Source organism: Tupaia chinensis, unplaced genomic scaffold (assembly GCF_000334495.1).
Source record: "Tupaia chinensis unplaced genomic scaffold, TupChi_1.0 Scaffold000197_1, whole genome shotgun sequence".
NCBI lineage: Eukaryota > Metazoa > Chordata > Mammalia > Scandentia > Tupaiidae > Tupaia > Tupaia belangeri.
In genome coordinates, this window is record NW_006159672.1 from 3,447,638 (window position 1) to 3,456,946 (window position 9,309).

The 9,309-nt window shown below is 44.5% G+C and overlaps 2 protein-coding genes across 2 annotated transcripts in view; one reads left to right on the forward strand and one right to left on the reverse strand.

Annotated features, from left to right (window-relative positions):
• LOC102476997 (signal peptidase complex catalytic subunit SEC11A-like) overlaps positions 1–9,309 on the forward strand; it is a 34,752-nt gene that overhangs the window by 21,767 nt on the left and 3,676 nt on the right.
• CUNH10orf143 (chromosome unknown C10orf143 homolog) overlaps positions 1–9,309 on the reverse strand; it is an 83,548-nt gene that overhangs the window by 4,016 nt on the left and 70,223 nt on the right. Inside the window, exon 5 of the transcript XR_003549163.1 lies at positions 8,354–8,613. The gene's annotated coding sequence lies outside the window, so the exon portion shown is untranslated. The remainder of the gene's footprint in view (positions 1–8,353; positions 8,614–9,309) is intronic.

The following is a 9,309-nucleotide window of genomic DNA, read 5'->3' on the forward strand; positions in this document are numbered from 1 at the left end:
CTTCGCCAGCACTAGGTATTATAATTTAAAAATCTTTTTGCCAATTTGATAGTAGGATGATATCTTGTAGATTTAATTTGCATTTTACTTCATTGAATAAAGATCAAGGTCTTCAGGTCTACTCCTGCCCTTTCATTGGCCTGTAGCTAATGTCCCCAGTACCAGCTCCATAGAGGGCTGATTAGGCCAGCTGTCCCCTCTCTACCCATCCTTCATGGCCTTCTTCTGTTCACTAAGCTCTAGGGGCCACCAAATGTTGTGGGAACCTCCAAAAATCCCAGCACTGACTATGGAGGTGAACAAAACCCACTCCTAGGAGTCTGGAGCCTTACCCAGAAAGGGTTTGGTATTCCTGGAGGGCAGGGAACAGTTTTGTCCACAGCCAAGGCTTAGATGCTTGGAGACTCTGAATGGTTTTCCTCTGCAGAGCAAGTAAGTTGTTCCTAGTTTTGGTAGAGCGACTTTTGTTTTTCCTCCAAGGTTTTTGCCATAGGGTGTGTGCACTTACTGGAGAGGGGAGAGACAGTGAGAGGGAAAGTGATAATTCACCATCAAGAGGATGGCCACATTGCAGTCCCTTCTTCATTCTCCTCCTGGGATTTTGAGCACACACGTATGCACACCTGGTATGATTTTCGAGTTGCCAGGTCCAGGACTCAAACTGCTGTCAGCCATGTGGAAGTCCAGTGCCTTAACCACTATGCCACCTGTTGGCTCCTTTGGGAGGGTGTCTTATCATACATTAGGAACTCTTTGCACTTCCATTTGAACTGCAGACTTTGCCAAGGCCTGCTATTCCCATGTTTATCAGGTCCATTTCCTTCTCAAATCCCTATCATTGCTATTAGTTTCCAAGTGGTCAAGTCCTGATGTAGAACTTTTAGACAGAGAAAAACATGAATCAAATGTTTTCAGTCTGACACTAGTAGGTATTAAAACAGTGCAGGCCTCAACTCTCCATGCCCAGCTGGGTGGTCCACAGACAGGCAGAGGAATAGCACTGCTCCCACCCCCACTGGTCAGTTCTTTTTGTAGAATATTTCTGAATCCCCTCCACCTTCCTTCATCTTCATGCATTTGCTTACAAACCATGACCGGATGCTCAGAGTAGGAACCGTTAGACCTTTATCCAGAAATGTTTTTATTCTCTGGCATTTTCATTTGAAGTAGAGGTCCCCAAAATAAGGCAGCCAAGAAGGTGTTATTCAGGGGCCAGGGCATGTCCAGCTGCACCCCACATGACTGGACATGGAGTAATGACTCAGAAGTCACATCTGTGCCCAGCCCATGTGGGAGGAAAACATGGATATAAATTTGCTCCATCCTGGCCTTTGATCCCATCAAATGCACTCCCCCTGGTACCATTGCCACTGATAGAGCAGTGAGATACACAGAAGTTGCAGATCAGATCGTGTATTGCACATTTCCTAGGAAATCTAATTGTGCCTACTTCAATTTCTGAGGCAGAATTCATCATTTGGTGAAATTATCTGCAATGTGTTTAGGAGAAGGGAGAGATCCTCCTCCTTTGGGGGTGTTGGTGGGGCTTAGGCTGTTGAGTACCCTTGGGTTCCCTGCCAGTCCAGGCAGCCCCACCTGTCCCCGAAGCTCACCTCCACAGAACACTCCTCCTGGGACCTGCTCCAGAAGAGCCAGCCACAGGTCCACACACCAAAAGCAGTCATTTGGTGGTTCTCACCACAATTCATTTTAATTATGTGTGACATAAAAAGACCACCTACAGATGAGACAATGCTGCCGTAAGAGTCTTGAGGTTACTGTAGGGAATACTTCATAACCGAAGTGTGTTTTCCCCAAGGAGTTATACTACCATTTGATTTAATTTTTAATTTTTACATTTTAATCAAAAATAGATCAAATGGTGGTGGTCTCTCTGGGGAAACATACTTCAGATAGGAAGCCGGCCATGCTCCTTTTAAATATGTAAAGCTGCCATCTCCCTAGGAGTCATGGATGGCACTGCTGACAGCCACCCCACTGGGCTGGGCATGCCGTTTCCAAGAAGCAGTGGCCTCGGGCAGCAACCCCTGCTGCAATCCCATTCACCTGCTTTACACTGTGAATACCGAGGTTCACTTAATTGCTTGCACTATGCAGCATGTGGGACCTAAGATCTCCCTGGGAGGACCAGTTACCTCCTCCAGAGGGAGTTCCATTACCTGTCTAGAGGCACCAGAGTGGGGAGGTGTGCAGTATGAATCCACCTCTCAGGTGTGTGTGTGTGTGTGTGTGTGTGTGTGTGTGTGTGTGTACACGTATGCATATGCATGCTCACTTTTAATGCTCTGTATTTTATTCTGCAGAAAACATAACCATTCATTTGTCAGCAAAAGCAGGCACATTTTCATCCAGGTGCTTCACTGGAAAAAATATGTCTTCCATACAATGGTCACCTGGCTTGTCACATCACAGCTCTGAAACCCAGATGGGCTAAAAGAGCAGCCACTGGTCCCACTGCGTGACCTTAAAGGACACACTGTGTATGCCCTCCATCTTCTCAGGGCTTTGTGTTCTTGTTGTAAATTGGGGACAGTTCTGGAATGGAGCCTGTGGCACTGCAGAGTCCGTCAGAGAAACGTACAACAAAAGTACTGTCTGCACATGCGAGGTGCTCGGTGAATGCTATCCTGTTATTGTTGAACAGGAATAAAGGAAGTCTGCTCCCTTGCTCTCTCCCATTCTGAGCATCTCTGTGGGACATCAGAGGGTCTGAGCAAGATAACTAGGTGCTCTGAGGGGAAGCAGCCAGACCAAGCTCTCCCCTGAGTCGGCTGTAATGCCCTGATGGAGTCCACAGCTCTGGACCTGCAGCTTCTTTCTCAAAACCTGGATGCCTTCACTAAATAACCCAGGACCCCTGCACTGTAGGCTCCCCTGGAAACCTGATTACAGAGCTAGTCTGATATGGACAAGATTGGCTGAGCTGGATGATGGGGTCGGAGTGAGAAAGAGACATTTACTTTCTCTTTCACTCACTCCTATCCCTGAACATGTTGAGACAAGTGATTCCCCGGCTCCATCAACCTACCTCTCTGACACAGACTTTCACATAGTTATATTTTAACTTGGGACCCTTGGCCTCTGGTACCCATAAGAGATGCTCAAACCAAGAAGACTCCTCATCTCCCCACAACATCATTTACATAAAGACTTGCTGAAAGCATCTTTTTCTGATTTAAAATTTAAAAGGGAAATAAAACAGTTTTTCCTAAAAACCAGCAGGTCATCAGATCTGCCTTTGAAGCCTGGAGAAAAATTAAGTGCTCCAGTCTGGCAGCCTGGTTTTTGCCAGTTGTCTTCCCTTTCAATACAATTTATAATTTATCTCCTACTTCTGCCTCTGTGGCTTATCACAGCTACCTAATTCGTGCCCAAGGCTGTAGGACAGCAGGCCCAGGTAAAGACTAGTCTGACTCCCGTCCCTCTCTGGTCCCATGTTTGGAGCACAGCCTGAATCTGTGGAAGTCCCACTGACTAGCTAAGGCTGAGGAGCAGGTTGGTGGGGAACAGGTATTCCCTTTTCCCGGGCTCCACACTCTCCAGCATCACAACCCTCTGTCCTCATCATTACCTTGGCCTACAGCTTGGGGATATGCTAAGTCCCCGTGTCTGATGCTGAGACACCATGGCCCCTGCCATTTGCTCTGGCTAAGGCTTTAGGACATTGTGCAAATACCAACTGAGGACACAGTGTGAATGGCGTTGGCTGTGATTCCAGACCCTCCAGACCCATGAGGGCCCAGGGAAGTGAGGCATGCAGGGACTTCTTACTCAGGTTCCAAGTGCCACCTACTAACCTCATACTTGCACAGTCCCAGAAGGCCTGTTTGCCAAGTTTTGCTAGAGAGGTGCATTGTTAAAAAAGCTCACAAGGGGCCAGCAGGTGACATGTGGTTGAACTGACTGGATTCCACAAAGTTGCTTGGTTTAAGACCTGGATCTGGCAGCTTTAAATTCACATTGGGCCCATATGTGTGTGTGTGCCCAAAATCTGGAGAGGAGAATGGAGCAGAAGAGATTGTGGTGTGGCCATCCCCCACCTCCCCCAGGGTGGGGGGAGATTTTATACTTTCCCTCTCTCTTTGTCTCTCTGGAGAGTATACACAGCTCATGGCAAAAATCTGAATAATAATAAAATTTTTAAAAGGCCATGGAAAAATAGAGTTTTGTTTTGTTTTTAAAGCTCATGAGTGTAAAGAAGAGCTAAAAGACAGTTTTAAAATATGCTTTATTCCTGATATGGAGGCCTAGAAATGGGCAGGAAGGCCGAGCTGAGCCCTGGGACTCCTGAGCTCCCGAGCTTTTCCAGGTGTGTTCACTAAGGACATGTCTGGGGTGGATATAAGGCCCAGCCTCTACTTCCCGCAGAGGCACCACCTGCACTTCTCTTTGCAATATCAGATTCAGCACTTGCTCACTCGCATCTCATAATAGATCTCAACCCACAGGAAAACTGTCTAGTGAGGGCCTCACGGGAAGAGCAGGTATCTTGAAGCAATGGGAAGATGGGGGCAAGCTCCTGCTCTGAAACTGGGGCTCTGAAATGGCAATACCCATCACGCATGTGGGTAGAGTGAGGATGAGGTCCAGCACATGTATGCTCCCTTCCCACCCTTGCGTTAGGTCTTTGTTGCTCATTTATTCACTTAAGAACCAGAGCTCAAAAGAAGGATTCTCAGGTGGAACGTGAGACATTTGAGGTAGGACAAGCTTGGCAGCAGGCCAGACAGCCCCTGAGAAGGCCAGCTCTCCTCCATGTGGAGGAGCTCTTGTGGAACCCAGCTCCTGCAAGATGCTTGAGTGCCCCCACCTCCAGTATACCTATCTCAGGCAGGTGCATGCCCAGAAATGGCTCTGAAGCAGAGAACCCGTGTAGACTTTCAAGCTCATACACTGTGGCTGATTGGAGGTTACTGACTTCGCAATACTTTCTTTGTTTGCTTTGCTGCTAAAATGACAGCTACTCATAAGCAACATGTCGTAAGTGCTGCTTCCAATCCCAGAGAGAGAGCATTCCACCAGCAGGGTTGAATATAGGTTTTTAGAATTTGAAAACTTCTCTAAAATCACATTTAGAGTGTTTTGAAAGTCAATGCTTCAAATGTTAAATTAAAAATTCAAGCTATTAAATTGTGTATATGATATTGCTCGGGAATCAAAAAGAGAGAAGGAAACACAGCAACATTTAGAAAGCAGTGATCCCTCAAAAATGATTTAAAGGTGCTTTTAAATCTCATCTCTGGGCCAGCCAGTGGTGTGGTGGTTAAGGCCACTGGATCTCACATGGCCAACTGCGCAATTGGAGTCCTGGACCTGGCGACTTGATAAATGTGCCAGGCATGTTTGAATATGTGCCCAAAATCCCAAAAGAAGAAATGGAGAAGAAGGGATTGTGGCATGGCCATCCCCCTGGGGAGTGCTTGCTCTCTCTTTCTCTCTCTCTTTCTCCCTGTGAGTGCACAGGCCTTTTCACAAAATTAAAACAAACAAAAAACTCGTCTCCAAGATTTCTGTTTTCATGGTCTCCATAGTGTGCATGCATAGCTCTTATGAACAAGAGAAAATCACCTGCCATAAAAAGGAAACTGAGAGGTAAGGGAAGGATTTGGAAACAAAGGGCAGGTGGTGAGATCTATCTAGCTGAGTCTTTCTGAAGGAAGCTACAGGCACAGGATCAAGAAACAGGAAGAGAACCCTGTCAGCCCTCCTTCTGGACAGCTCACCATCCTCACTCATACCCGCGCTAGCTCTGGCCAAGCGTACTGTGTGCCTAGTAGTGGCTGCGACTCTTGAGGTTCTGAAGTTCATTAAAATTTGGTTCGAGTGGACTCAGAATATGTTCTGAGCCCTCTTGAGTGCCAGAGAATTTTGCCCAGCACCTACAAGTACTGCACATTTTGCTTAGCTCTGCAGTGGATTTTACAGTCTGGGTAAAACAGAACCAATGACAGCTGCTTCAGAGGACCATGGGAGATCAATTGAGCTTCTACATGTAAAGCACTGAGGACAGTGCATGGAAAGAAGGCTTGGCTGATCCAGCGTCAGCATCCTCCCACCCCCAGAGCATCTGGAAAGGACAGGGGTTGGGAGTGGGCTGAGGAGCGGGCAGGGAGCCCACAGATGGGGATGGGCAGGGTGCCCCAGGTTGTCTGGACTGACAGCAGAGCCAGTGTGGATGGATGGAAGATGACAGCAACAGTGACTCTGTTATCATCTGAAGTACATTAAATCATTTAAACATAAAAATCATACTAATTACAAAATAAAGGCAAAATAGAAAAGAAAATACAGTGTAATTGTAGTGAGGCTTTACAATATATTTTTTAAAAACTTGAAAATGCGTGTGTCATTTTATATCTTAAATAAGATATGGGACATCCAAATTGATTTCACAAAAGTGATCAAAGACACAGAGTTAGTTCACAGGTTCTACTTAAGAAATTATTTTAAGAGATTGTTTTTTTTTTAATTTTATTTATTCATCCATTTATTTTAATTTGACCAGAGAGAGACAGAGAGAGAGAGCGGGGAAGTGAGAAAGCAAGCCACCAGGTCTAGGACTTAAACCGTGGTGAGCCATGTGGGAGTGTCCAGAGCCTTAACCACCACGCCACCTGCTGGTCCCAAGAGAGCGTTTTAAATATAAAGAGTGTGAGGGGCCAGCAGGTGGCGTGGTGGTTAAGGTGATGGACACTCCCACACGGCTGACGGGATCTGGTGACTTGCTTTCTCATTTCCTCTCTCTCTCTCTCTCTCTCTCTCTTTCTCTGTCTCTCTCTCTGATCAAATTTAAATAAATGAATGAATAAATAAAATTTTAAAAATATATAGTGTGGCAATCAAAACAGTTCTTGAACATAAGATGTAAGCTCTGGAGCCCCTCAGCCTAGGGTTAGTTCCTAATCGAGCACTGACTTCAGCCAGTGGTCAGTGGTGTGCTTTGGCCAGTCAACTGACTTCCAGAATGAATGATGGTGCCTGTCTCAGAGGACTGTGGGCAGACCACCTGAGCTACTATATGTAGGACAGTGCCTGGACAGAGTCAGTGTTGGCCGCAATTACAGATCTTGGGTTGCATTGCTAAGTCAATTTACTTTTTATTCAAAGTTAATTTTTGAAAGAGCATTATAAGAAATACACATAAATAAATAGAATAAACAGCATCCACATTCTCACCAGAACTGTTAACACTTGGTCATATTTGCCTTTGCTTTAATCAACAAATTATGACAGTTGCAGCTGAAATTCTTTCAATCAATCATTGCTAGTTTCATCTCCTTCTCTCCATCCTCACCTTCAGAGGCTATGCATCAGACATCCTTCCTTTTCAGCCTATACAAAATAGCTTCTCTACACAAAGTACTTCTGACCTAGGTCAAGTCCGCTAGACGGAAACCTGAGGGAAGATCTAAAGAGTCTGAGCTTCTACAGCTGAGGGAGCAAAAAGGTCTATGTACTCCATACAGGTCAATCAAGAGATCTGGGCCACCCCATTATGGGGTGCGACTCTAGGTATTTCCAGATAAGGAAGCTCCCACTACTACAGAAGATCTCTAGAGAAGACTGCCATGGGAGGTGGGAGCACCAACCATAGCACCTCAACTCCAACACTCAAAAGCACCCTCAGTGACATTTACTATCCTCAGGTGCAGCCAAGACATGAAGGATGTGGACCTGGGTCTGATGCATTGAAGCTGCTGGATCATAACAGTTCCTTAATTTTATATGGCAGAATTATTGGACCCATCAGACCTTGTTATAATATTATTTCACTATGCCTGTCTCATCACAAATATAAGCTGCCTATGTCAATATTAGGAGCAATTTAATAAAACTATGGGATTAAAGTAAGAGTTTAGGCCAGGATACCAGTGGATAAGACTAGTGGTCAACTAACATTTGAGGCTCTTTTGTGAACCTCAATAGCCTAGAGGATAAACAAAATTAGTAGCAGAGCATTTGAAAATTCTTGTGCTAACGTTGAAGAGAAAAACACACATGTTCGAAGAATGTTTTCCAAACATCATATGTTAACTCCAGTTGAATATTGGTAGAGATCATTTGTACAGTAAACCTCTACAACCAAATATGAAAATCACATCTGGGGTATGACTTTATACATTATATGAATTGTGTAAATAAAGGAAATATGTGGAGGCACTGACAAAATCTTGGTTTTCTTGTTTTGCCAAAATCTAAACTTTCTAAGACTGATGTAGAGCATCAAAGAATGTAAATAATACCTCACAGCTATAGGATTTTAAAAATCTAACACCAAAACTGCTATTTATAAGGTTTTTGAGGTCACTGAGTCAGACCATCTGGTTCTTACCTTTACAAATGTGGTGGTGTTTTCCAGAATAAGGCCCAGAGCAAGTATGAACCTCACTGGAGTATTTATGCTTGTGTCAGGAGTTTGCTGTTGAATGTAAGAATTGAGATAAATGACTAGCTGTTGGATTCAATGCAGTTTGGAAGGAGCACGGCAGTCAGTGAGGGCTTCTCTGTAGCCTAAACTTCTGGACAACGGATCTTGAGTGCATCTATCAATTACTCCGGATGCCAGTGAAACCACGTCTTAAGTGGAACCATCTGGAAAGACAAGGAGGCTTTGTCAAAGTCTCCTCCCACTCTGCTGCCAGGGAGCTGCCCCAACATCTATTCAAGGAGAAGCTGCTGGTCTCAGGAACAGAGAAAAACCCTTCAGCACCCACTGTAAGGGGAGAATTCTCCAAAGAGAGCATTAGTATCTCAACCCAAATGGAAAGACCTAGAAGGAACATGATCCCTCCCTCCTAGTACCACTGTGGGTAGTGGGTCATGGGCCACTTTGTTCTTTGATTTTATTATAGTAAGAACACTTCACATGATGGGGCCAGCAGGTGGCGTGGTGATTGAGGATGCTGGTCTCCCACATGACCAACTATAGTTCGATTCCTGGACCTGGAGGCTTGCTTTCTCACTTTCTCTCTTGCTTGCTCTGTCCCTCTTTGATCAAATTAAAAATAAATTAATTCATTAATTAATTTTAAAAGTTAAAATAATTCTTTTTTTTTTTAAAAAAAGGGCACTTCACATAAGACTTACCCTTAATTAATTTTAAAAGTTAAAATAATTCTTTATTTTAAAAAAAGGGCACTTCACATAAGATTTACCTTCTTAGTTTTAAGAGTACAATATTGTTATCTAGGGGTACAATGTCATATAGGAGATCTTGTAGAACTTATTCATCTTGAAGAACAAAAATTTTGTACTCATTGATTTGTAACTCCCTCTTCCCTTCTTTCC